Source organism: Schistocerca nitens, chromosome 1 (genome assembly GCF_023898315.1).
Source record: "Schistocerca nitens isolate TAMUIC-IGC-003100 chromosome 1, iqSchNite1.1, whole genome shotgun sequence".
Lineage (NCBI taxonomy): Eukaryota > Metazoa > Arthropoda > Insecta > Orthoptera > Acrididae > Schistocerca > Schistocerca nitens.
In genome coordinates, this window is record NC_064614.1 from 711,461,666 (window position 1) to 711,489,489 (window position 27,824).

The following is a 27,824-nucleotide window of genomic DNA, read 5'->3' on the forward strand; positions in this document are numbered from 1 at the left end:
CCCACTTCGGACGATGTCGGTCGTCGGCGGTGCCACTGTGACGGCAGCCTTAAACCGTCTTTAGGCTGGTCGGTGGATCGGCAGGAGAGGCCCTATTAAATGGTCCTCTAGGTCGCCAGATTTGACGACGTCGGATCTCTTTCTGTGGGGATATTTAGAAGACAAGCTGTACCAGCATGTGCCAATAGGCCCTGAAGACATGGCCGACCATATCACAAACGCCTGTGCTGACATTCCCGCAAATATGCTTATGTACTGTGTACGGTCGTTTGAAAAGCTGATCTCTAGGTATATTAAAGTTGGCGGTATTACCTTTGAACAATTACTCTAACTGTAAAAATAGAGCAGCGTTCGCCTCGAGTCACATCCACAGTGGCGCGTCAGGTAGTCTCTGTTCGATGTCGGAGGAAGAAAAGAAGTTACGAAGGGGGTTTCCAATTAGAAGTTATGAAATACTGGTCTGTCCTACCCTGGTATTATGGAGATGGGGTCCCACGTTCCATTAGACATTCAGCGGAAATTCGGTAGCAAGTCGTAAATTACAACTGTGTACCTATTTCTATTCCTCCGATTACAGTGAAAATCTGTGGCGAAACGAAGAAAATGCTTCAGACAAAACGTATGTAGATTTTGCCGTACAATCGCAACGCGTAATAAAAAACGGGGGTTCCCACTGAAGATTTCAAGGTTGCCTCCCGCCACCCACGTACAAGGTGGGATGGAGAGTCGAGTGTGGTATTACTAGATGTTTCCCTCCGAGACAAACAAATTGGAACCCTAACTTTTTTTTGACCCGATGTATAGTTTTTGAGATAGTTCAATGTATTCAGTTAAAATAAACACCCTGTATAGTAAATAGATCGAAGCACGTGTGTACCCACATCATATGTTAAAAGGGCAACACCCTATAATCTTGCAGGTCTGTGTAGCGTAGACCACTGGACGCTAGGCAGGATCAGGTCTGTACGTAGTCCATTACGTGGCAAATACACTGTAGGCACCGTTCTTCGTTCTCCTCTCTGGTAGGCTACACTGAGTATTCTGTTGATCCGTTGTGCTGTTGTCCAGTAGTCGAAGTCAACAGCAAAAACGAATTCGCAGTATCCAGTTACTGGTGGTTCCAGTAAGCGAGTATCGATATATCTGAGTGTCTGTATATGGAGTGCATAGGGCCCTGAACGTAAGATTATTCATATGCCGAAACTGGTTGCCTTAATACAATAACTTCTCAAAATATACGGCTGTTGGTCGTTTTTCCGTAGTATAGATTGAGTATATTGTATCAGACCAGAGAACGAAAGAAGAATCACTCACAAAGAAGTGGATCGAAGGGGTAAGCTTGAAGTTGTCTGAGGCTGCAGGTACTGCGATAATGAAAAGAATGCGGCATAGTTAAAGAGTAATTAATATCTCTAAAAATGGCAATCGCAGAAGTTGGAAAGAAAATCATACGTACAAGGAAGGTAACTGCGAAGGAACCACGAGTAACAGAAGAAATACTTCAGTTGATCGATGAAAGAAGGAAGTATAAAAATGTTGAGGGAAAATCAGACGTACAGAAAGGAATACTAGACACTTAGGAGCTAAATAAATAGGAAGTACAAGGAAGCTAAGGTTTAATGACTGCGTAAACATGTGAAGAAACCAAAAAAATAAATGTCTGTTGGAAGGACTGACTCAGTATGTACAAACGTCAAAACAACCTTCGGTGAAATTAAAAGCAAGGGTGGTAACATTAAGAGTGCAATGGCAATTCCATTGTTAAATACGGAGGAGAGAGCGGATAGATGGAAAGGATACGTTGATGCCCTCTATGAGGGGAAGACTTGTGTGTTGACGTGTTAGAAGAAGAAATAGAAGTCGATGTAGAGGAGACATGGGATCCAACATTAGAATTTAAAAGAGCTTTGGACGACCTAAATTCGAATAAGGCAGAACAGGTATATAAAATTCCTAAGAATTTCTAAAATCAGTAGGGGAAGTGGCAACAAAACGACCATTTGCGTTGTTGTGTAGAATGTATAAGTCTTGCGATATACCACTTCACTTTCGGAAAAACATATCCGCACATAATTCCGAAGACTGCAAGAGCCGACAGGTGCAAGAATTATCGCACAATCAGCTTAACAGCTCAAGTTGCTGACAAGTATAATACACAAAAGGAATGGAAAAGAAAACTGAGGATGTCTTAGATGATGATCAGTTTGGCACAAGAGAGAACACGTTCATAGGACTAATCCCCATTCTTCTGAATCTGCTTGATGTATTCATCTCTTAGTCTCCCTCTACGATTTTTAACCTTCACGCTTCCCTCCAGTATTAAATTGGTGACCCCATGATGCCTCAGAATGTATTATATCAACCAATCCGATCTTCTAGTCAGGTTGTGCCACAAATTTCTCTTCTCCCCAGTTTTATTCAATATCTCTTCATTAGTTATGTGAGCTATCCATCTAATCTTCAGTAATCTTCTGTAGCACCACATTTCAAAAGCTTCTATTCTCTTCTTGTCTAAACTGTCTATCGTCCATGTTTCACTTCCATACGTGGTTACACTCCATTCAAATAATTTCAGGAACGACTTCTTGACACTTAAATCTATACTCGACTTTAAAAAATTTCTCTTCTTCAGAAAGGCTTTCCTCACCATTGCCATCTACTTTTGTATCCTCTCTACTTCGACCATCATCAGTTATTTTGCTCCCCAAATAGCACAACTGATCTACTGCGTTAAGTGTCTCATTTCCTAATCTAATTCACTCAGCATCACCTGATTTAATTCGACTACATTCCATTATCCTCGTTTTGCTTTTGCTCATGTTTATCTTGTATCCTCCTTTCTAGACACTGTCCAATCCGTTCAGCTGCTCTTCGAGGTCCTTTGCTGTCTCTGACAGAATTACAATGTCATCGGCAAACCTCAGAGCTTTTATTTCTTCTCTCTGGACTTTAATTCCTACTCCAAATTTTCTTTCGTTTCGTTTACTACTTGCCCAATATACAGATTGAATAACATCGGGAATATGTTACAACCCTGTCTCACTCCCTTCTCAGCCACTGCTTCCCTTTGGTGCCCCTCGACTCTTATAGCTGCAGCCTGGTTTTTATACAAATTTTAAATAGCCTTTCGCTCCCTGTATTTTACCCCTGCCACCTTCAGAATTTAAAAGAGAATATTCAAGTCAACATTGTCAAAAGCTTTCTCAAAGTCTACAAATGCCCTAAATCTAGGTTTGCCTTTCTTTAACATATTTTCTGTGAGAAGTCGTAGGATCAGTATTAGCTCGCGAGTTGCTACATTTCTCCGGAATCCAAACTGACCTTCCCCGAGGTCGTCTTTTACCAGTTTTCCATTCTTCTGCAAGGGACTAGTGTTAGCATTATGCAACCGTGACTTATTAAACTGATTTTCGGTATTTTTCACACCTGTCAGCATCTGCTTCCTTTGGGATTGGTATTATTATATTCTTCTTGAAATCTGAGAGTATTTCGCCTGTCTCATACATCTTGATCACCAAATGTTAGAGTTTTGTCAGGGATGGCTCTTATCAGTAGTTCTGATGGAATGTTGTCTATTCCCGGGGCCTTGTTTCGACTTAGGTCTTTCAGTGCTCTGACAAACTCTTCACGCAGTATCATATCTCCCATTTCATCTTCACCTACTTCCTCTTCTATTCCCATTATATTGCTCTCGAGTACATCGCCCTAATACATACCTTCTATATATAAGGGACTGGTGACCCTGTAGTTTGGTCCCTTTGTCCCTCAAACCAACCAACCAGACCCTCTATATACTCCTTCCAGGTTTCTGCTTTCCCTTCTTTGCTTAGGACTGGTTTTCCATCTGAGCTCCTGCTATTCATATAGATGGTTCTCTTTTCCCCAAAGGTGTCTTTAATTTTCCTGTAAGTACCATCTGTTTCACCCCTAGTAATACATGCTTCTACGTCTTTACATTTGTCCTCTATCAATTCGTGTTTAGCCATTTCGCACTTGCCGTCGATCACATTTTTTAGACGTTTGTATGCCCCTTCGCCTGCTTCATTTTAAACATTTCTATATTTTCTCCTTTCATCTATTAAATTCAATATCTCTTGTGATCCCCAAGGATTTTTACTAGCCCTCGTCTTTTTACCTACTTGATCCTCTGTTGCCTTCACTATTTCATCTCTCAAAGCTTCAGATTTTTCTTCTAGGTATTCCTTTCCCCTGTTATTGCAAATGTTTCGTAACGCTACCTCTGAAACTCTCTACAACCTCTGGTTCTTTCATTTTATCCGCGTCCCATCTCCTTAAATTCCTGCCTTTTTGCAATGTCTTCAGTTTTACTCTGCAGCTCATAATCAAAACATTGTGGTCAAAGTCACATCTGCCCCTGTCTTCCAAACATACAACCCTCTTTTATAATTCTTACACCAAGTGTTAGCTACGATTAAATTACGCTCTGTGCAAAGTTCTACCAGGTGGCTTTCTCTTTCATTCCTTTCCCCCAGGTTATATTCATCTGCTACTTTTCCTTCTCGTCCTTTTCCTACAATTAAATTTTCGTCTTCCTTAAAATTAAATAAAATTCTTTTATCTCATCAAACATTTCTTCAATCTTCTCCTCATCTGCGGAGCTAGTTGCCATATAAATTTGTACTACTGTGGGGGTATGGGCATCGTGTCTATCTTGCCTACAATAATAAGTGAGCTAAGCTGTTCAAAGAAGTTTATCCGTGTTCTTATTTTCTTAATTAATTATTAAACCACACCTGCATTTCCACTACTTGATTTTGTATTTATAACCGTGTATTCAGCTGACCAGAAGTCCTGTTCCTCCTGATACCTAACTTCAATAATTCCCACTATATCTAACATTAATCTATTTATTTCCCTTTTTAAATTTTCTAACCTAGCTGCCCGATTAAGGGATCTGACAATCCATGCCCCGATCCGTAGAACGCCAGCTTTGTTTCTCCTGATAAAGGCGTCCTTCCGAGAAGTACCCTCCAGGAGATCCGAATGGGGGACTACTTTACCTTCGGAATATTTTACCCAAGAGGATGCCATTATCATTTAACCATACATTAGTGTTGCATGCCCTCGGGAAAAATTAAGACTGTAATTTCCCCTTGCTTGCAGCCGTTCGCAGTACAGGAGGCCTTTTTGATTGATGTTACAAGGCCTCAATCATCCCGACTGTTGCCCTAGCAATTACTGAAAAGGCTGCTGCCGCTCTTGTCTGGTCCCTCTAACAGAGCTGGAATGAGCACGTGCAAATAAGCATCAAAGATCGAACGATTGAAAACTGGTTTGGTGAGGGAAATAGCCTTTCACTCCCTGTATTTTACCCCTGCCACCTTCAGAATTTAAAAGAGAATATTCAAGTCAACATTGTCAAAAGCTTTCTCAAAGTCTACAAATGCCCTAAATCTAGGTTTGCCTTTCTTTACCATATTTTCTGTGAGAAGTCGTAGGATCAGTATTAGCTCGCGAGTTGCTACATTTCTCCGGAATCCAAACTGACCTTCCCCGAGGTCGTCTTTTACCAGTTGTAACCTCCCCACAAAAATTTGAAAGACAATATTTAATAGAAATAGAGCCAAGTGTAACCTCCCCACGGAAAATTTCAAAAGACAATATTTATTAGTAATGGTGCCAAAGCTAAGTGTAAGCTCCCCAGAAACATATTAATAGAAGTGGCAATAAATCTGAACTAGCAATCTGACCCAAATGTAACTTGCGCACAAAAAAATGAAAGTCATTTCAATGATAATAAAATCTCAGTGACAATGAAAACACAAATAGACCGAAATGTCGATCTTTAGGCCCTGTTCAATAATTAAACTGAAATTCTTACCTTAGTAAAACTGTATCTGCTCTTATTCTGCGCCACATCTTGGAGGAAATGCATCGCAATAATTTTTTTTTTAATCTAACTGAAAATTTTCTTTAAGGAAATGCAAGGGAATCAAATGATTTTTTTTTTTTTTGTTTGCAAGAAATTGCTTTGAAATCAAAATTATTATTGGGGCGATTCTTGAAAGTTAATTACAATAAATATACATTAGATTATCTGATGAGCGCAATGCTGCTTGAATACGTTATTTAATAAAATATACCTCGTCCTGAATCATGACCGGAGTGCGATGTCGATGCCCGCCGACTGCTCACACAACTAAACTCTCTCGCATCTAGACCGCGACTGCGTCATCTCCGACGCGCTACTCGCAACCACCAGCTCGCAACTGCACTGGGCTACCACTACCGACAGACTGCTGTTCGCTACTGCGAGTCGAGCGCAACTGCACTTACTACATGCTCTCTGGTCAGAGATTCTGTGGCTCGCCATCGCTGCCCATGAAACGTACGCGTTTCATAACCCTCCACTGGGGGGGGCAAAAATTTGGCAGCGATGGTGAGTCATTTGGACTTGCCAATCGCGGCAAAAATTTTCCTTTAATTAATCAACTTTACAATTTACAGGATATTCAGATATAGTACGTGAGTTAGATGTGGTGCACATGCACCGAGTACAAAACATTTCAGACAAAGACAAAATATGAGTACAAAACATATTAGTAAATCAGAAAAATGTATATACAAATTATTTGATAGATAACAAAGTGCACACCCACTGTAAGATTCTGTAGCATTTTCAGAACAAATAAATAGAATGGCAAAATATCATGTTGACAAGTGACATGAGTGCACATGCACTGCAGTTCAGAACATATCAGCATATGGCGAAATGTATATACAATGAGTAACAAATGACATAAGTGCATACGCACTGAAGTATTAAACATATCACGAAATCATAAAAGGTATACAGAATAAGAACAGATCATGTTGAAAAATGAGAAAAGTGCACAGGCACTGAAGTTCAGTAGAAAACATATTAACACATAAGTGCACATGCACTGAAAACTTTTGAACATTTTCATAACAAATAAACGCAAGAGTAAAAAAAAAAATCATCAAATCACAAAAAGTATATACAATATAGATGACAAGAGTGCACATATACTGCACTTCAGAACAAATCGAAAAAATGTCTTTAGCATTTTCACAACAAATAAACATAATGGCAAAAAATCATGTCGACAAGTGACATAAGTGTACTTGCATTGGAGTTCAACAAATCGAAAAAAAAATGTATAGGCCATGAACATAAATGATGTTAGCTAAAAAAATGATTTTCACTTAGGATAGGAAAGGGAAGGATTGCATCATGGTTGTAGCACTTTAGATTGCACGTGGCTGCACTGAAAGTCCATATCTTTCCACAAAGTACAACATCAAGTGACACAATTTGAAGTTCTTTTCCCAGAAGTATTTATCAGCGTAACCAAGACACTGAAATGTCGTAGTAATCTTCCATGTTATCATTTAGGCAGTACATCAGGTACATCAAACAGTGGTACCATAATAACGTCTCCGTCGCTAATAACGTCTCCATCGCTCACGGTGGTGGACAGCATGTCGTGTCAACACCACGCTCTTACAAGGCAACACCAACGTAGAATTAGTGCAAAAACCAAATATAGTGCTCTATGATCATGAGGATGGACAAGACAAATGGATATTACAGTAATTCCAGGTAGTTAGGTCAGAAGGTGAAGGACATTAAGTAACAGACAAGTCTTGATTAGTAGTTACATTAGTAGTTTGCGGTATTCATAGCCTAGTTATTGAACATTTCTGTACCATGTATTTAGTATTACAGAATAATGTTCATAAAATTAAATTATTGCCATCATGGGTAGTCGTATTACAATAAACAGCGGCAGTCTTTGTCCAGTTACAAACCATATTTAGTATGACAGAATAATGTTCATCAGAAGTTTTCATTGAAAAGGAGAGTCAATTATTGGCCTAGCATTAACATAATACATTGCATTATATAAATTATTGGCACTCATTGGTCAGTTACCAAAATATGAAAACTCATAATTCATTTAATTACATTAATTATCGGCACTCAGTGGTCAGTTACTAAAACATGAAAAGTCATTATTGAAAACAAGAGCCAATTAATGTCATAATTAATAACATAATTCGTTTAGTGACACTAATTATTGGCACTCATTGGCCAGTTACAGAACATGAAAGGTCATAATTCATTTAGTTATACTAATTATTGGCACTCAGTGGCCAGCAAGTATTGAATAGTATAAAACATTGTTCATCATTCAGTATTATTCAGATCATTAAGAAGTCATTATTAAAAATCAGTTAATTACAATCACAGCATTAATAATCATGGGCATTATAAGTAGTTTCATTACAATAAATAGAGGCAATTATTAGCCAGTTACAAAGCATTATTTAAATTTTTTTTGTATCATTAAGAAGTCATTAACGAAGTGACATACTATTCAGAGCTGATCAGTATTATTCAGAATTATCTTAAACTAGTAATATTATTTGGGACTGGTAATAATTTTTTTTTTGTGTGTTAGCAATGCATTGCTTTGGGTAATTATAAGGGAAAGCAAGAAGAAAAAAGAAAAAAAAATTGCTTCTAGGTTGTTCCTGTAAATGAAAAATGTGTAACGTCATTCGTCATGAGTCAGCTGTAGCAAGGTTGTGACACAAGGCAGTATATGTGATCACATTTATAAATTATAGACACAAATGGGTAAAAAAATAAAATGCAAGTACTAGTATAGGCTCAATAAGTAACAAGTTTAGTAAGTATCATGAAAAGCTTCTCCTGGAAAAAATACAAAATGGATTATTGAGCTGAAAGAAGAAACGCAGACTATGCTAAAAAGTAGTGAACTTCGAATTAACAGGTAGTGAAATGTGTATAAAAAATGTGTTCCATAGCTGTCCTTTCCAAAACCTTCAGTCATCCTACTACGCAATATAACACCTGCTGTCAAAGCAAACTGCAACAAATACTTAAATAACTACATAGCATAAATACATAAACTTCAACATCATCCTCATCTGTAAAGAAAAACTTCATTATCCATATCATCATAACTTCATTATTATCATCACCTGTAAAGAAAAAACTTCATTATCCATATTAGTATATTCTTCATCATTACTCTTCATCAGCATTCATTATCATCTGCAAAAATCACTTCATTATTCATTATACAACTATTCCTTATCCCTAGCATATTTCATCACTAAAAACTAAGATGTGTAGTTCTGTCTGACAGCCTGCATCAATCGCTTCGTATTCTGAAAGAAAAAATTAGTTAAGACTGCTATTCTACGATGTGTATAGTATATTCTTGTTAATGCTTGTTAATCCTAATCCATTTACTCTTCCTCATAAAGTTATTGCATCTTCTTTCGTTTATTCCGTAGGTAAAATTCTCATTTCTGTTTAATTTATTTCCTTTACGCATCATTTCTTTCTGAAATTGATGAACAAAGATTAATGTCTTGCATTTAAATCATATACCCATTAAATAATGACTGGTTAATGGTGACACAATTAAGCATACAGCATAACATGACAGAAAACATAATATGTCAAAAGCATAGACAGTGTTCAAAGGCAAAATGTACAGAGAATATCACAATGCAGCAGCAAAAAAAAGAAAAATGTAAAATAGTCACGATGTTAAGATATCACAGGGCAAAAAATGTCAAAGTCAACTGGTGTGTTATACCTTAGCTATTTCATAATGTATACAAATAAAACAGGAAAACAATCATACACACAAAAAAAATGAAAAATGTGCACGGTCTGATGTGTAACGACAAGAAGAGCGACCTGCTAACCTTACCTTGCCGGGCACTTGCCAAAAAATATACGATAATCATCAGTAATTAGTTACGTGAATATAATTGCATAAGTGGTCATAAAATGTGTAAGTTCATCTGGAAAATATGCACGGTCTGATGTGTAACGACAAGAAAAGCGACCTGCTAACCTTACCTTGCCGAGCACTTGCCAGGAAAAATACGATAATCATCAATAATTGTTCACATAAATATCTGGAAAATGTGTTACAGTGTGATAAATCATAAAGTATGTTCATTCAATAAACGGTTTAACATTGGAGATATGGTGATTGCCTTTCGATTTTCTGGTTCTCAAAGTTTAGACGTGTACAACATTGGGGTGAGGAATGCTGCGAATCCGATATGGACCTGCGTATAGAAGTTCAAATTTACTGCACTTACCTTTTAATTTGCTGGATAAATAGTGTGTACGTACTAATATCTTCTGTCCAACGTGAAAGTCTCGGCGTCTACAAACCTGTTTTTGCTGTCTTCTCCGGCGCTCTGCGGCACTTTTGATGTTGTTCAGCGCAATGTCAATTATTTCGTGGTGTCTTAGTCGACGAGATGTCGGGAAGTTTACTAATTCTGTGATTTTGTTAGGTGGTTCAACGTTTTTCAGTATAACATACGGAGATAGCATAGTGGATTCATTTGGTGTGGAATTAATAACATCTTGGAATGAGAATATGTGTGTGTCCCAATTAATGTGTCTTTTGTGGCAGTATATTCTACACAGTTTACCAATTTCTTTCATTAATCGTTCACAAGGGTTCGAAGAAGCATGATACTTGGATATATAGATCGGAGAAATGTTTCTAGCTCGTAACATGCGTGTCCATATAGCAGATCGAAATTGTGATCCATTGTCAGAAATTACTTTCATCACATGCCCTACATGAAATAGAAAATGCTTTACAAATGCTTTCGAAACAGTTTTAGCAGTAGCTTTGCGTAACGGAGTGAAGGTAACAAATTTTGAAGTGAGTTCAACAGCGACAAAGATGTAGCAAAAACCTCTGTTAGTTCTCGGAATTGGACCAAAAATGTCTACTGCGGCCATATGTCTTAATTTAACAGGTACAATGGGATATAATGGAGGAATATGTGAAGTGGTGTCAGACTTAGCTTTCTGGCAAATTTTACATGACGCTAAAACTCGTCGTATACGTTTTTCCATATTGGCAAAATAACAGTTCTGACTCAGTATAAGAAAACATTTTCTAGCTCCGTAATGTGCGTAGCTTAAATGAGTACACCAAATTAATTTATTAACCAGTTCGTCAGGTATGCATAATAACCAATTGTTGCTGTCTGGATGAGAGCGGCGAAACAGAATGTCATTGCGTACAGTGTAGTGGTTGCTAATCGTAACATTATTCCTATCTTGCCAAAGGTGTTTAATTTCTTTCCACGCGTTGTCTTTGCTTTGCTCTCTTGCTATGTCCTGTAATGACGATGAAATAAAATTTTCAAACGCAACTTGCTGAATGTACATGACACTGAAATTTGCTTTGCAGAAGTTGGTTGCTACGTCTTGCTGATTGTTGCTGAGAGAACGCGATAGTGCGTCTGCTATAACATTTTGTGTGCCGGGAATGTGAACTATCGTAAAATTAAATTCCTGTAAATAAAGTTTCCATCTACTTAACCTGTCGTGAGTGAATTTAGCCGAAATTAAAAATTGTATCGCTCTATGGTCTGTGTAAATGGTGGTATGTCTGCCATAAAGGAAGTGCCTAAATCTGGTAAAAGCCCATACAACACATAACGTTTCCAGTTCAGTAACAGAATAATTTCTTTCAGCAGGTGACAAAATGTGGCTTGCAAATGCGATGTTTTTGATTACTGTAGAGCCATCTTCTTCAATTTCCTGAAAAATATGTACGCCTATAGCTGTATTGGAACTGTCGGTAGCAATGGAAAAATTTCTTGTAAGATCTGGGTGTGATAAAAGTGGAGCATTCAACAAAGCATGTTTCAGGTTCATGAATTCAGAATGTGCTTGCTTATCCCATGACCAAATAGTGTTTTTACCTGTTAATTGGCACAATCTAGGTGTGTCTAAAGCAGAGTGATGAATAAATTTGCGAAAAAAGTTAATTAAGCCCAAAAAGCTGCGTAATTGTTTCTTCGTTGTAGGAACAGTAATGTCACGTAGAGCTTGAAGTTTTTCTGGATCAGGCGCAATGCCTTCTGCTGAAATTACGTGTCCAAGAAATTTTATAGAAGTTTTGCCAAAGTGCGATTTACTGAGGTTAACTGTGAGTCCTTGTGCACGAAAAGTTTGTAACAGTCGTTCTAGAATCATATTGTGTTCAAACCAGTTGGCTTCTGCGATAAGAATGTCGTCTACGTACGTCGTAATTCTGTCTTTAAATTCTGTCGGAAGTATTGTGTTCAAACCGCGAATAAAAGCTGCAGAAGAAATAGTTAAACCGAATGGTAATTTGCAAAATTGATAACAGTCACCAAAACAGAGAAAAGCTGTGTACTTTCTGCAATTCGGATGGAGCTGAATTTGCCAAAATCCCGATTTTAAATCTAATGTGGAATAAATAGCTGTACCGTGAAATTTCTGTAGTAGTTCTTCTAATGTCTGTGGTCGATCTGTTTCATTAATAATAATGTCATTAATGTGACGTGAATCAAGTACAAGGCGAAGTGAGCCATCTTTTTTCTTAACAATATGTAGCGGGTTTATGTACGGACTAACTGCCGGTTCTATAATTCCTTGGTCGAGCATATCCTGCAACTCTTTTTTAACTTGTTCTCTGTGGATATACGGAATAGGATAATGCTTAGCTTTAAATGTGTCGTGCTGTTTGACTTGAAATTCATACATAAATCCGGACATAGTACCAGGAATGTTGTCGAAAACTGGAGCTTGCTGTAAAAGAATTTTGTTTAATTGCGTTCGTTCGTCATCTGTATTTGCACTGCTTTGCTTAACTTTATCAGAAATCATTTGCATTACGTCGTAGTCAGCTTCGTCTGGAGTATTATAGTTATGTACATACGTGTCTGTGAACAATGCGGAATTACAGTCTATGTTACGTAACACGGAAATGACCTGTGTACAATTAATTGTTTCCTCTTCTGCCGATAATGAGTGCTGAAATTCTAAAGCCAATTTCACATTTTCATCCTTCAACATTAAATAGGAATTCTGAAAATCAACTACTGCGTCGTGTTGTACGAGAAAATTCGTGCCTAAAATAACGTCTGTTGTCAATAAAGGAACAATCCAAAAATTTGAGTGAAATGTGTGACCACCAATACAAAATGATAAATGTGTCTGTAATTTAACGTCTACTCCTTTACTCGATACTGCTCCTTTTACTTTCGTTTTGCCTAATGGTAATGTGGGATAAGTATTCTCTTTGTTGCACTCGTTGAAAGTCTCCTCATTTATTACTGACATAGGTGATCCGGAATCGATTACTGCTGAAAATTTCGACGAACCAATTTTAATTTCGATGACAGGATGTGAAATGGTTTTCTGAACAACTGGTTTTTCCTGCAAAAGAGTGTCTCGGATGTCGTCGAAAGTAATAACATTTTCGTGAACAACATTTTGCGTGTCAAAAGTAGTGCTTGTGTTATTGGAATATGCGATCTTTACTGAATCTAGTCAAATTCTATCTGACGTGTTACTATTTTCAGGAGGATGTTGTGGCACTTCTACAATTTGAACTGTTCTATTACTTCTTCCAGACGTATTACGCTCTGGATGATACCTACTGTCCGGTTCATTCATGAGAATATGCTCTTGCGGATAATTATGCTGTTGGTATGACCGACTGTTGTTAGATGTACGCTGAAAATTGTCGTCATTATTTTTACGTCTGTCGTAATAGTCATTCCTATACGGTGCATTGCGAAAGGAATTGAAGTATTGTGTTTTCTGTACGTAGTTGTTTCTTTGCTGCCGTGCGTTACTATTTGTTGTATTAGGGACTATACGTGCACGCGGCGAAACATTGAAGTTGGGTTGACCTTGTGCATTACATTGTTGGTTACGTACGCTAACCGGTTGACTTTCATGCTGTTGTGGTGGAAAACGTCTATTGTTACTAAAAGGTGGTTCCTGTTGCTGAAAATTTTGACGATATTGATAATCAGAATCTTGTCTGTTATTAAAGTTTTGATGGTTGTCGGTCCTAAAGCGCCTGTTACCTCTCCTATTGAAATTACGTCCCTGATCGTAATTACTGTGAGTTTGTTGACCATGGTTATTATATGAAAAATTTTTGTTTACGAAAGAGTAATCTGATTGTTGTACTTCCAAGAGCTGTAACAAATCTCTGAATGCTGAAATATTTTCTTTTTGCTGACCGGTTAAAAGTGACACTCTTAATGATCGTGGTAACTTAGAGATACATAATTGAATAAGTGCAGATTCACTGTACGGTTCACTTAGGTACTGGTTCTGCTGGACCATGTGCTCAAAAAATTGCGTCACACTGGGAAAATTTGTGTTCTCATAATTTGGTAAACTAATTAACTGATCTTTAATTCCGCGCTGTGTCGTCTTCGACCAATACGCTGACAGAAAAGCATTCTGAAACTCTTTTACCGAATAGCATTGTCTCGCGATCGGTCTCATACGAGTTGCCGGTTCGCCTTCCAAAAAACTGCAAATAAATTCAAGTTTATGTGTTACGGGCCAAGTCGGCGGAAAAGCAAAGCTAAATTGTTGTATCCAATCTAGCGGATGAATCTGTGTTCTGTCATTTTTAAACACTTTAAACTTTCTTACTGACAGAAAATGTTTGTAATCGAAATTATCGTCTCTGTGAGATGGAACAGGTTCAAGATTGTAAGAGAATCTGTTGAACTGTGGTTGTTCGGAATCTAAGTCTCGTACTCTCTGTAGATTACCCAAATTATACGCGTTGCGCGAGTCTGACAAGTGTTCGCAAAGTGGCGTCTGCTGTGATGTGTTATTAACTGAAATACTTTTCATCTCTGTTACTTCTTGTTGTAAACTTGACAACTTTCTACGCAACGTGTTATTAGACGAATCGATCTCATTAATAGTCTGCTGTAAATTTTGAAATTCAGGTGTTTGGTTAAATGAAACCGGTGAAGTATCATCTGATTTATTGTCATTAGCACTTTCGATAGCATCAATACGACTGGCCAATTCATCATATTTTTCAGTCAGAATTTTTGCCTGATCATCGGTTTTAGAATCGGACGCATTAATCTGTTTTTGCAATTTACGTGTTGTTTCGTTCAGTTTTTTAACATCAGCTTGAATTACGTCGGAATCCTGTGTTAGTTCTAATTGTTAGAGCCTGTCTGTCACTGTTTGAATATCTACTGTGTGTGTATCTGTTTTTGATTTAAGATCAGAAATTTCATCACGTAATTCCGCGTTCAACTGTTCGATGGTATTAATTTTGTCGGACACTGTAGCAATATTGTTGTCTACGTATGTTTTTGCTTTCGCAAACATTTTACGTTTGTCTTCTTGTCTCTGTGCAGTGATTGTTTCCATTACTTGACGTTTTACTTTATTTTGATCCTCAATAAATTTGCAGAAACGCGTATCACTGTTTTTTATGTGAAGACTAAGACGTTCGTTAATCTGAGTGTTTTGTTGTTCGAATTTCGCGTCTACCTTTGCGTCCATTGTGCGCGAAAGTTCTACCGTCATTGCTTTAAACTCGTCGCGTAATTGTGTAGCTTTTTCGGAGCATTGTTTAGCGACTCCGCTAATTTCGTCTCTGAGTGTTTCTGTTGCAGCTGTTTGCATTTCTCTTAATTCCAGAGCAACAGACCTAATTTCTTCGCTACTTTTTCTTGAACACGCCTCAATTTCCTCGCGTAACTGTTCCTTGGTATCATGACACTGCGCGGCAACGCCTCTAATTTGTTCACTAAGCTCTCTGGAATTATTGTCTAATTTTTCATTTAACCGTCTGGAATTGTTGTCTAATTTTTCATTTTCGTTATCTTGTTTGTTCTGTTCTCTAAGTTGTTTGTTATCTTCACTCTGTTGTCTGGCCTGTTCACTAAGTTGTTGTTTGAAATCTTCACTCTGTTGTTTGTTTGATTCAAGAATTTGGTTAACTCGTTGCAGCAATAGTGCCATAATTTGATCCGAGCCAAAATTAGCATTTCTATTCTCTGTGCTAATTAATGCTGGATCTGGAATTGTCTCGTTTTGTGTAACCATTTGGTTATTCTGAGATTTACACAAAGGTTTGCCAGTCGAATTTACATTGTCAGTCACTATTTCGGAATTGAATGGATCCGTCGTACTTTCAGTACACTGTCCATTTTCATTAGAAAAATTTCTCTGCACGTTACTTGAATTTTCCAAACCGGGTGTATTAAGCCGGGCAGCGCTCATTACAATAGTGCGCCCCGCGTCATCAATTGTCGTCAAATCAACAGAAGATACAATCAAGTTCGTTTGTTCATCATTAAGGTCTACATCATTATTAATGGTCGGAACGCACTGATTATCAGTGAACGCAGGATTGTCATCATTATACTGCGTGTCACAATTACTATCGGTCATGTTGTTTAAGTCGGTAATTTCATTCAAAATACCACGCGATACACTATTCATAGTCTTTCGCGGCATTTTACAGTAGTCACAATTATTCACAAAACGAATAAGCACAGTGCAAAAACAACACACAAATACAACAGAGCAACGAATTGCCGATTATCTGAGGAAAGAAAGTTACAAAATTAGTAAAAGCGTTGCGCCAAATTCTAATTATATCTAAGCAAATAAGAGCAGATATCTGACTGTTTTTCAAAAGATTCTCAACGAAATACGATCCTGGATTGGGTGTCGCCAAGTGTAACCTCCCCACAAAAATTTGAAAGACAATATTTAATAGAAATAGAGCCAAGTGTAACCTCCCCACGGAAAATTTCAAAAGACAATATTTATTAGTAATGGTGCCAAAGCTAAGTGTAAGCTCCCCAGAAACATATTAATAGAAGTGGCAATAAATCTGAACTAGCAATCTGACCCAAATGTAACTTGCGCACAAAAAAATGAAAGTCATTTCAATGATAATAAAATCTCAGTGACAATGAAAACACAAATAGACCGAAATGTCGATCTTTAGGCCCTGTTCAATAATTAAACTGAAATTCTTACCTTAGTAAAACTGTATCTGCTCTTATTCTGCGCCACATCTTGGAGGAAATGCATCGCAATAATTTTTTTTTTAATCTAACTGAAAATTTTCTTTAAGGAAATGCAAGGGAATCAAATGATTTTTTTTTTTTTTTGTTTGCAAGAAATTGCTTTGAAATCAAAATTATTATTGGGGCGATTCTTGAAAGTTAATTACAATAAATATACATTAGATTATCTGATGAGCGCAATGCTGCTTGAATACGTTATTTAATAAAATATACCTCGTCCTGAATCATGACCAGAGTGCGATGTCGATGCCCGCCGACTGCTCACACAACTAAACTCTCTCGCATCTAGACCGCGACTGCGTCATCTCCGACGCGCTACTCGCAACCACCAGCTCGCAACTGCACTGGGCTGCCACTACCGACAGACTGCTGTTCGCTACTGCGAGTCGAGCGCAACTGCACTAACTGCATGCTCTCTGGTCAGAGATTCTGTGGCTCGCCATCGCTGCCCATGAAACGTACGCGTTTCACAGTTTTCCATTCTTCTTAGTGAGGGAAAGATTATAGGGAAGACTTGTATTTAAATAGTCATTATTCAATACACGAAATATATTCGCGGCTGTGAAAATAAATAAACATTATTTGTATAAGGGAATGACGACAATCAAAAGTTGTGCCCAGCCTGGACTCGAAGACAGATTTCCCGCTTTATGCTAGCGGTCGCCTTAACCTCTTTGGCTATCCATGCACGACTCGCAGTCAGACCAAAACTTCCGTATATTGTCGTTCCTGCGTCACAGCATCTACTCGTGGACATGTGGTGTAACTCCCGTATAGGAGAAAACATTTTACTTGTAAGTCGCTGCCTGGTATCGGCGTATAAGTATGATGTTGCAGTGCCTGTCTCGTTACGAAATCAACCGTTGTGGGTATGGCATCACACGACCATCACAGAAAACGCACATATGGTCGATTTCGTAGCGACTGTTAAGAACATTTCGCCTCATTTTACTACGTCATCGAACGCTTGTGGATACCCTGAAGATTTGTTACTGTGATTCGATCGGCCAGTCGATTCAGAACATATATGCTGATAATAAATGGTAGTCTACCTGGCAGATCTCTGGTTTAAGTGGAACTAAAATTCTGTAGTATGATAATCGCGAATATTGATTCTTCGAACCAAAGCACAGAAACTACGTTGTTGAGCTGTGAATGCACACGTTATGGAACAACTAAAGCCTACAGTGTACAATTGCGAAGTTCTAAAGACATTGAAGTATACGTTATATTTCCCTTTAGGTGGCCACAATTTTTAACGAAGCTCAAACTTGTTTTCGATGTATCTTATCTGTGTTCAGAATGGGTGCAAGACAGTCGCTTAGGACAGAACAGTCACTGACCTTAACAGATTCTCAACTCAGACTTCACGGGAAATTACAACCGCAATAACTATTTGCGTAGTAGACCCAGTAGTGACGGTGGTGTTATCCTCTACAACACCGATACATATGAGTACATCTTCTCTAGAGAGTAGTGGGTAGCGTCCCTTTAGGCGCTACCTGGTAGCGCACTCAACTCGCCGCTGGCTGGTAAAACAGCTGGTGCGCCACTAAAGCTTGTAGCGACGAGCGTAAAATGCGGCCGCATTAAGGAAATTTGGGTTACGGCGTCGCAGGGTAGGCTAGCAGCGAACAGCGGGCGGCACTTCGGCAAATTGGCGACGGAGGGCGTAGGACGTAGGGCGCAGGGCCGGCACACGAGTTTTCTTCCTCCTCCTCCTCCTCGGTCTCTTCCCTCGGTCCCTCCCCATTCCGTTTCCATTCCATCATTCTTCCATCAACATCACGCTATCTCATTTGGGCACTTTCCATTCCATCATTCTTCCATCAACATCACGCTATCTCATTTGGGCACTACCTTACGCGCCAAGAAAGACGGACTACGTTTTTCTCGTCAGCGCCCCTCCAATTGGTCTCGATGAGATGGTGGCCTGTGACGTCACAGGAAATCTAAAGGCACGGACGGGAAGCTGCCGGAGATATTGAAAAAAGGAAACAAGTGTCACAGGTGATGATCCAGAAATTGGTTCGGGATGGGGAAAAGATGCCTATGATCCCAACAATAACAGCAATAAAATAAGGCCTTAGCGTTCAACGCCATGTGAACGTGCAGACTTTCGTTCGTGCGGCACTAGGAGGCCGCCTTTTAGCTCAGTATTCAAATTTCAATTTGATGGCAAGCTGAGTGAAACTGGAGCCGTCTCGAGGAGAGGAATGATTGAACCTGACCTCCAGAACGGGAAATTTCTTTTTTAATTGGCTTTCGGAACGTGCCCATACAGCGATGTCGACAGTGGAAGATACGACGATGTGTTTCGACATCTCAGAACGTTCACTAGGGCCAAGCCATAGCATGGTACGAAGTTACATATGCTTAGACTAATCATGTGACGCCATGCAGACAGTTTTTGCGTCAGTCATGATGATAGAAATGTAAGAGCAACACAACACCCAGTTCCCGAGCGGAGAAAAACCTTTGACCCGGCTGCCAGTCGAACGCGGGCCCCTTCGGTTAGGAATCTGCCGCGCTGATCCCGCAACTACAGAGGCGCACGAGGGCCGCTAGACCAATAGTGCCACAAGTATAACAATAAGATGTATTAAATATTTAAACATGATGGTAATCTGTTTACGTAAGTGCTTAATATTCCACGTAACTACCAAGGAACTGCCATTCAGAGGAATGTAGCGATTGAAAACATTCGTCTAAAAATTTGGAAAATTTGATGCAATGCAAATGAATTAAGAACTACACTCCTGGAAATTGAAATAAGAACACCGTGAATTCATTGTCCCAGGAAGGGGAAACTTTATTGACACATTCCTGGGGTCAGATACATCACATGATCACACTGACAGAACCACAGGCACATAGACACAGGCAACAGAGCATGCACAATGTCGGCACTAGTACAGTGTATATCCACCTTTCGCAGCAATGCAGGCTGCTATTCTCCCATGGAGACGATCGTAGAGATGCTGGATGTAGTCCTGTGGAACGGCTTGCCATGCCATTTCCACCTGGCGCCTCAGTTGGACCAGCGTTCGTGCTGGACGTGCAGACCGCGTGAGACGACGCTTCATCCAGTCCCAAACATGCTCAATGGGGGACAGATCCGGAGATCTTGCTGGCCAGGGTAGTTGACTTACACCTTCTAGAGCACGTTGGGTGGCACGGGATACATGCGGACGTGCATTGTCCTGTTGGAACAGCAAGTTCCATTGCCGGTCTAGGAATGGTAGAACGATGGGTTCGATGACGGTTTGGATGTACCGTGCACTATTCAGTGTCCCCTCGACGAACACCAGTGGTGTACGGCCAGTGTAGGAGATCGCTCCCCACACCATGATGCCGGGTGTTGGCCCTGTGTGCCTCGGTCGTATGCAGTCCTGATTGTGGCGCTCACCTGCACGGCGCCAAACACGCATACGACCATCATTGGCACCAAGGCAGAAGCGACTCTCATCGCTGAAGACGACACGTCTCCATTCGTCCCTCCATTCACGCCTGTCGCGACACCACTGGAGGCGGGCTGCACGATGTTGGGGCGTGAGCGGAAGACGGCCTAACGGTGTGCGGGACCGTAGCCCAGCTTCATGGAGACGGTTGCGAATGGTCCTCGCCGATACCCCAGGAGCAACAGTGTCCCTAATTTGCTGGGAAGTGGCGGTGCGGTCCCCTACGGCACTGCGTAGGATCCTACGGTCTTGGCGTGCATCCGTGCGTCGCTGCGGTCCGGTCCCAGGTCGACGGGCACGTGCACCTTCCGCCGACCACTGGCGACAACATCGATGTACTGTGGAGACCTCACGCCCCACGTGTTGAGCAATTCGGCGGTACGTCCACCCGGCCTCCCGCATGCCCACTATACGCCCTCGCTCAAAGTCCGTCAACTGCACATACGGTTCACGTCCACGCTGTCGCGGCATGCTACCAGTGTTAAAGACTGCGATGGAGCTCCGTATGCCACGGCAAACTGGCTGACACTGACGGCGGCGGTGCACAAATGCTGCGCAGCTAGCGCCATTCGACGGCCAACACCGCGGTTCCTGGTGTGTCCGCTGTGCCGTGCGTGTGATCATTGCTTGTACATCCCTCTCGCAGTGTCCGGAGCAAGTATGGTGGGTCTGACACACCGGTGTCAATGTGTTCTTTTTTCCATTTCCAGGAGTGTATAATAGCAAAAATCTCTCACAACTCTGACAACATTAAATTCACACAGCAAAGCCACCATATTGAATAATGTTTTTCGTGCAGCCACAGGACGTCGTGTTACCACTCAAACTGTGCGCAATAGGCTGCATGATGTGCAACTTCACTCCCGACGTCCATGGCGAGGTCCATCTTTGCAACCACAACACCATGGAGTGCGATACAGAGGGGCCCAACAATATGCCGAATGGACCGCTCAGAATTGGCATCACGTTCTCTTCACCGATGAGTGTCGCATATGCCTTCAACCACACAATCGTCGGAGACGTGTTTGGAGGCAACCCGGTCAGTCTGAACGCCTTAGACACACTAGCCAGCGAGTGCAGCAAGGTGTAGGTTCCCTGCTATTTGGGGGTGGCGTTATGTGGGGCCGACGTACGCCGCTGTGGTCATGGAAGGCGCCGTAACGGCTGCACGATATGTGAATGCCATCCTCTGACCGATATTGCAATCATATCGACAGCATATTTGCGGGGCATTCGTCGTCGTGAACGACGATTCGCGCCCCTATCGTGCGTGCACATCTTGTGAATGACTTCCTTCAGGATAACGACACCGCTCGACTAAGGATAGCATGTTCTCCAGACATGAACCCTATCAAAATTCCTGGGATAGATTGAAAAGGGCTGTTTATGGACGTGACCCATCAACCACTCTGAGGAATCTTCGTCGAATCGCCGTTGAGGAGTGGGACAATCTGGACCAACAGTTCCTTTATGTACTTGTGGATAGTATGCCAATGCAAGAGGACGTGCTACTGGGTATTAGAGGTACCGGTGTGTACAGCAATCAGGACCACCACCTCTGAAGGTCTCGCTGTTTGGTGGTACAACATACAATGCGTGGTTTTCATGAGTAAGAAAAAGGGCGGAAATAATGTTTATGTTGAGCTCTGTTTCCAATTTTCTGTTCAGTTTCCGGAACTCTCTGAACCGAGGTGATGCAAAACTTATTTTGATGTGTGTAATTTATTTATGAATAAATTTTGTGAGTGGTAGCGCTTTTTGAAAACGTTTTAATATTTCTGAAACAGTCATGGTCGATTAATGGACAATATGGCTTCAAATTATTTGTGTAATTCACTGGGGTCTGTGTCATAATTTTGATAATAATTTACATCGTGCGAAGGATGCGCCTCAGTAACTGCGAAATCAACGTGGCTGGATGCTTACCGAAGAGACCTGTGTATGATTCCCAGCCGAGTGTAAGATATTCTCCACTCGACGATTGAGCTGTGTGTTGTCCTCATCTTCATTTCATCATCACCGACGCACAAGTGCGGCTGCACTTAACAGTTAATGGGCTGCTGGTCTTAAGCGATACTAGAAGGGTTGTTCTGCGACCGTTTCTGGCAAAGAGGGCTCTACTGTTTTATTGATGGTCAGTCCAGTTCATGCCATTATCATAATCGTTATCAGCTACTTGACATCCACTACGAGACAAAGATCTTCCTCTAGACTTTTTACGTATTCGGTTGCACCCACGTCACTCCTGCATTAGGTAACCATGTTGGTCTTATCAAATCCAGCATCCATTCACTAATCATTTGCCTGGCACAAGCACTCCTCACCTTTATTTCTTTATTATTACAGTCGCATTTACTTCTTTCACTCCAGTTGTGACAGAACAAGCATTAGCTCATATACATACGAGAATATCTCTCAAGGTATGGTAGGATTCATTGAGCGATATGAGACTGGCAAGTTGCAGTATAATGGTCGGGCTAGAGAGGTAAGCAAGAGCTGTAGTATGATTGAAGGGGTAGCATCGAGCCAGATGAGATGGAAAATTGATACCTTGTCGAACAGTAGGTGGATGTTGTTTGGATTTTTCCACGGGGGAGAGGGGTGAAACTTGTGGCCACGGACAGTAACAGCATGGCGAGTTTTTGACTGTTCGAAAACTAGAGTATAATATACATCTATATTCAACGAAAAACACTAAAATTGTTTGCCGGCCGGAGTGGTCGAGCGGTTCTAGGCGCCACAGTCTGGAACCGCGCGACCGCTGCGGTGGCAGGTTCGAATCCTGCCTCGGGCATGGATGTGTGTGATGTCCTTAGGTTAGTTAGGTTTAAGTAGTTCTAAGTTCTAGGGGACTGATGACCACAGCAGTTAAGTCCGATAGGCTCAGAGCCATTTTTTGAACTAAAATTGCTTCCTAAAGAGCTAGAGAAAATCTAAAGACAGTGTTGAAATCAGAATAAAGCGACAAATCCTATAAAATTATTACCATGTTTGTACAGTAAATATTAAAGAGCAGTTCATGGTCAACGCGTAAAAATCTAAACACTCCGTATGATCGTATGTTGGTTAGCAGGGAACGGTGTGACGCAGTCTCGAACGCCTTACGGGAAGCTAGGAAGATGCACGCTACCTGTGCGCTTTCCTCCACTGTTTGTAAGAAGTCATGTGCCAATAAAGGAACTTGTGGTTCACATTAGCGGCTTCTTTCTTACAACGCGTCGGTTCTTTGATTGAAGCTCGTTTTCTTCCACGTGGATCACAATGTTTGAGGTGGGATCATGCATTAAGATCCTAAAACAAACGTTTCACAAAATCTATTTGATAAACCTCTCAGGAAACTGCGAGCTCATGATACAACAGCCTAAAGAGACAGGTGACTGCCCTTTTGGTTTTATTAAATGAAATCCTTCAGCGACATGTTTGGGCTGTTGAATATAGTCCCCCTATTAGGCCCCTGGGCTGCGTTGCCGTCATAATGGTCTCTGTGGGAACCGGGCGGTGCTGGGAGGCCCACATTTGTACGGTGCGGAAAGGCGACGGCGCGTTTGCGTCCCGTAATTGGCTGCGCTTGCTCGTCTCCTCTGGGAGGGCTACCGTTCTTCCCTGCTCTTCCCCGCTCTGCCCGGCTTTGCCCTCCTTATTTCGGCTCTGAGCGGCGGAAAAGAAAAGAGGAAAGTGCTTCTTCCCCTGTATAATTTCCCCAAACTTATAACGCTATAGCTCTGGGGGGGGGGGGGGGGGGCACCCAGGCGGAAAAGGGTGGCCGGGGCAAACGAGAGTGGAGTATTTAATTATGTGTATAAATACGGAGCTACAGCGACTTCATCTCGGACTACACCCGCCAAGTAATGAAGCTTTATCGCCGTCATTCTCTTTGAGAAATTACTTCTTCTCCCCCATCTTTACAAGTCAGACGACCGCCTATAGGTATGTTTCTGCACAAAATGCTCTGCAATGTCGGCAACAGTATGTTCGCAGATGTGATAGTTCTACATAGGATTTTACTGCCTCCCATCGCTACTGAAACCTCATTACCATTTCATTTACAGTATTGTTGACGTGCTTAGCTTACCTCAGTAAAATGAAAACCGTTATTCTCACCTCACGTGCATTCTGTATCACTACCAAGTCCAGTTGTTCCCATCAATAGCGTCTGACGTGATAACATAGCAAAAGATCGACCAATATCATCTCACAGAAACATACATATAGTTTCTCTCGCAGATGTATGTCCATTTGTGCAATCTTTTACTGTCGCATGGCGGCTCGCCGCCGGTTGCGTGCCGTTTTATGTGACGCGATTTGAGTGACTTGCGTGTCGGTGAAGACAACCCAACACCCAGTCTCCGAGAGGAAAAAATCGCCGATCCGGCCGGGAATACAGCGCAGGTTCCTTCGGTTCGCATTCACCCACATTGCTGCTGCAGCCACCGAGCCATACCATTGGACGATAGTTGGACTGACGGTTGATAAATGTCCAGCTGAAGAATAAGAAGAGACCCCACCGTCGAAAATTAAGATTCATTGTGGGACTACGACCAACAGAGTATCACAGAAAGTCGGCCGTAATACGTTTTAAGCACATGTCAACTGATCTATAAATAACTGGTAAAGGTGAAACGGGTACGCAGGATATAAGTGAATGGTGACATCATCACATCATTTCACCTCAAATCGATGGAGGAGAAAGATGTACATTATGTGGGACGGGGGGGGGGGGGGGACGATCTTCTGTTTTCTAATGAGCTATAACGATGGCCTTATGAAGCCGATGAGTGCGGATACTTATGGCTGATGAGTGATGAATACCACGGAGCAGATCGAGTTGCATACGAACGAACGGTGTCTGAGCGTTAGATGCAACAGCACAACTGGCAAGGTAGGTACACGTGTCATGGATCACCAATTCTGCTCATTTTTCGAATGACTGTAGTACCTACTTGGATGTAACACGTCTTGTTCTAGTATGCTGCGCTTCTCAATCGTTTCCGATAAATTAAGGTTTCAAAATTTTGCGAACCTGTTCATCACAATACTAGATCGCAAGAGGATGAGCACTGGGTGGGGCGGCAGACTAGAAGTCTGTCCGTACTGCATTCGGGTCTATGTGGCGGTACGCTACATAACGTGATAAAAATGACATTAAATAACTTCGCAAATATACCAAAAATGACGTCGTAACGAAATATAATATCGCTTCTCAGAAAAATAACAAAGACTCTGTAATCAATTATGTGATCTGCGAATGTAATTGCAATCTTTTTTTTTTTTTCAATAAGATCTCTCTCTTCCCTTTTGTTTCTTCGTAGTGTAAGAAGCCATTTTGTGACGAGGCACGAAAACGTTAAGTTTAATGTAATATTTAGTCTAAATATAATCAAATATTACATAAAAGTGTTGTCAATTTTTATATGAACCACCTCCTATATTCATGAAGTGGTAAAATTAATTTCTTTATGCAAATTTTATAGGGGAACATCGGTGCAGAGGTCAGCGGCATTGTTCCGAATGATAACGACCAAGAGTCGAAATAAATATCTTAATATTCGCTAATTTTGACAAGTAAAAATAGATGTAAACGTAGAAGATTTCTCATTATTTGCGGTTCTTCCTTTGCAAGAATAAAAGTAATCAATATTTCCGAAATTGAATCATATATTATAAACTGAGTTCAGAAAATTTTTTTCGATCCTAACATAACGAAGTCGTGAGAACCTCCTCAACCTTCCGTTTGCACACAACTAAACATATTTAACAAACCTCTATTTTCCACAACATATTTCGTCGTATATTTGATTTACTGCTTCATATTAGACTAATAGAACGACGTGAGTGGTGGCGTCTTTTAATATAAAAATACCGTCTAACATTCTGCGTGGTGTCTGTTCTAAGTCGTGTCTCCCTACCACTTTCGCGCTACGACGCTCTGATCGTGTTTTTTAGGGAATTGACTAGTTTGAACCTGGGACCTGTTGCTGGTAAGGAGACGCCAGACCACACATGACATGTAGAGTTCAGAAGAGTTCAGTGAGACTAGCGATGATATAATCAAATGCTTAATGATTTCAGCATCAGCTCCACTGCACTCCCTGTAAAATAATCTTAATACTAACTAAATTTAGTGGAAGGGGTTCAAGGCTTTCCTATTTTTAGTTAGCTGGTAAAATAACCTCGAAAAAGCAGTTAAGTTTACCATTGGAAATTTTATTCTACTTACAAAACATTGTTTATAAATTGCACTATTGATAAAAGGAAATGTTTTAATACTGGATGATAAAAACCTACTGCATTCAACAAAAATGTGAACGAATATTCCCTGAATGGGTTTCCAAGTTCTACAACGGATCGAAGGATGACCTATGCCATATCACATCTATAATCTAGGTTTAAATTAAGTTTCACAAAAGAGTAAACTATCAAAATGGTCTACAATGACCCTCAATTATCTTTAATTACTTATCTAACTTGTCGTAAATTACAGTGCTTGATGTGGCTTCTCAATAATTATGTAACAGAAAAATTATCGCGTTTCAGATTTTTACTTCAAGTAGGAAATGTGAACACCATGAGATTTAATTGACGATCGACACTAGGATTACGTAAAAAGGGGGTGTAACAGATGAGACTTCTGCAGTTCTGAGTGAAGCTTTATGCGCTGTTATGCGGCATCGCGTGCGTTCATTACCTTGTCGTTGATTAGGCAGCGTCAGAGGGTGGCGGTGGTGGGGCAATGTTTTTAACGTTTGCAACGTAACAGAGACGCGAAAAAGACTCACGCTAAAAGTTGCAGCTGGTGTGGCCCTTTTAGTGATATTGTAAGATCTATACTGTTCTTCTGGAGGGCTCTATCTTTTAACATGGGCTGGGGGGTGGTCTTGGCGGTTGGCTGGCGACGTGGGTGTCCGTCCCTTATCGTAGAGCCTTCTAGCGTAACACGGTTCTGCTCTCGGCTTCCGTTCTCATTTCTCCCCTCGGAACTGCGTCTGTTTCACGGTGGGAAGGTATGACATGCATTTAAGCATTCTTGTGTTAGTCTGTGATATTCCATTTGTTCACTTGTTAATCGTATTACTTTGTTTAATTTAATGTCACGATTTATTCGGAGCTATGTGACATACTGCTGGATTTGCTTATCATGTCAGGGTTTTCGTGGAAGATGTTGGATTTGCCTGACACCTTACAACCGTCTCGGGCAAATTAACTGCGGGAAGCACCACAACTGAGTCAATGATGTAAATAATTTTCCAGTTGTGAAGCAGGCACAATAACATTAACTTCAACTTTTCGTAATATGTAAAAACCAATACATAAAGAACCACCACATCTCGTAATTTTATTTTTTATTTCTGATATTCCACCAAACGTATCGTTACAATATTTCTTTGGAAAGGAACAACAGTAATAAAAATAATAATCGTGGCACTTTCATAGAGAGATATAACCGAA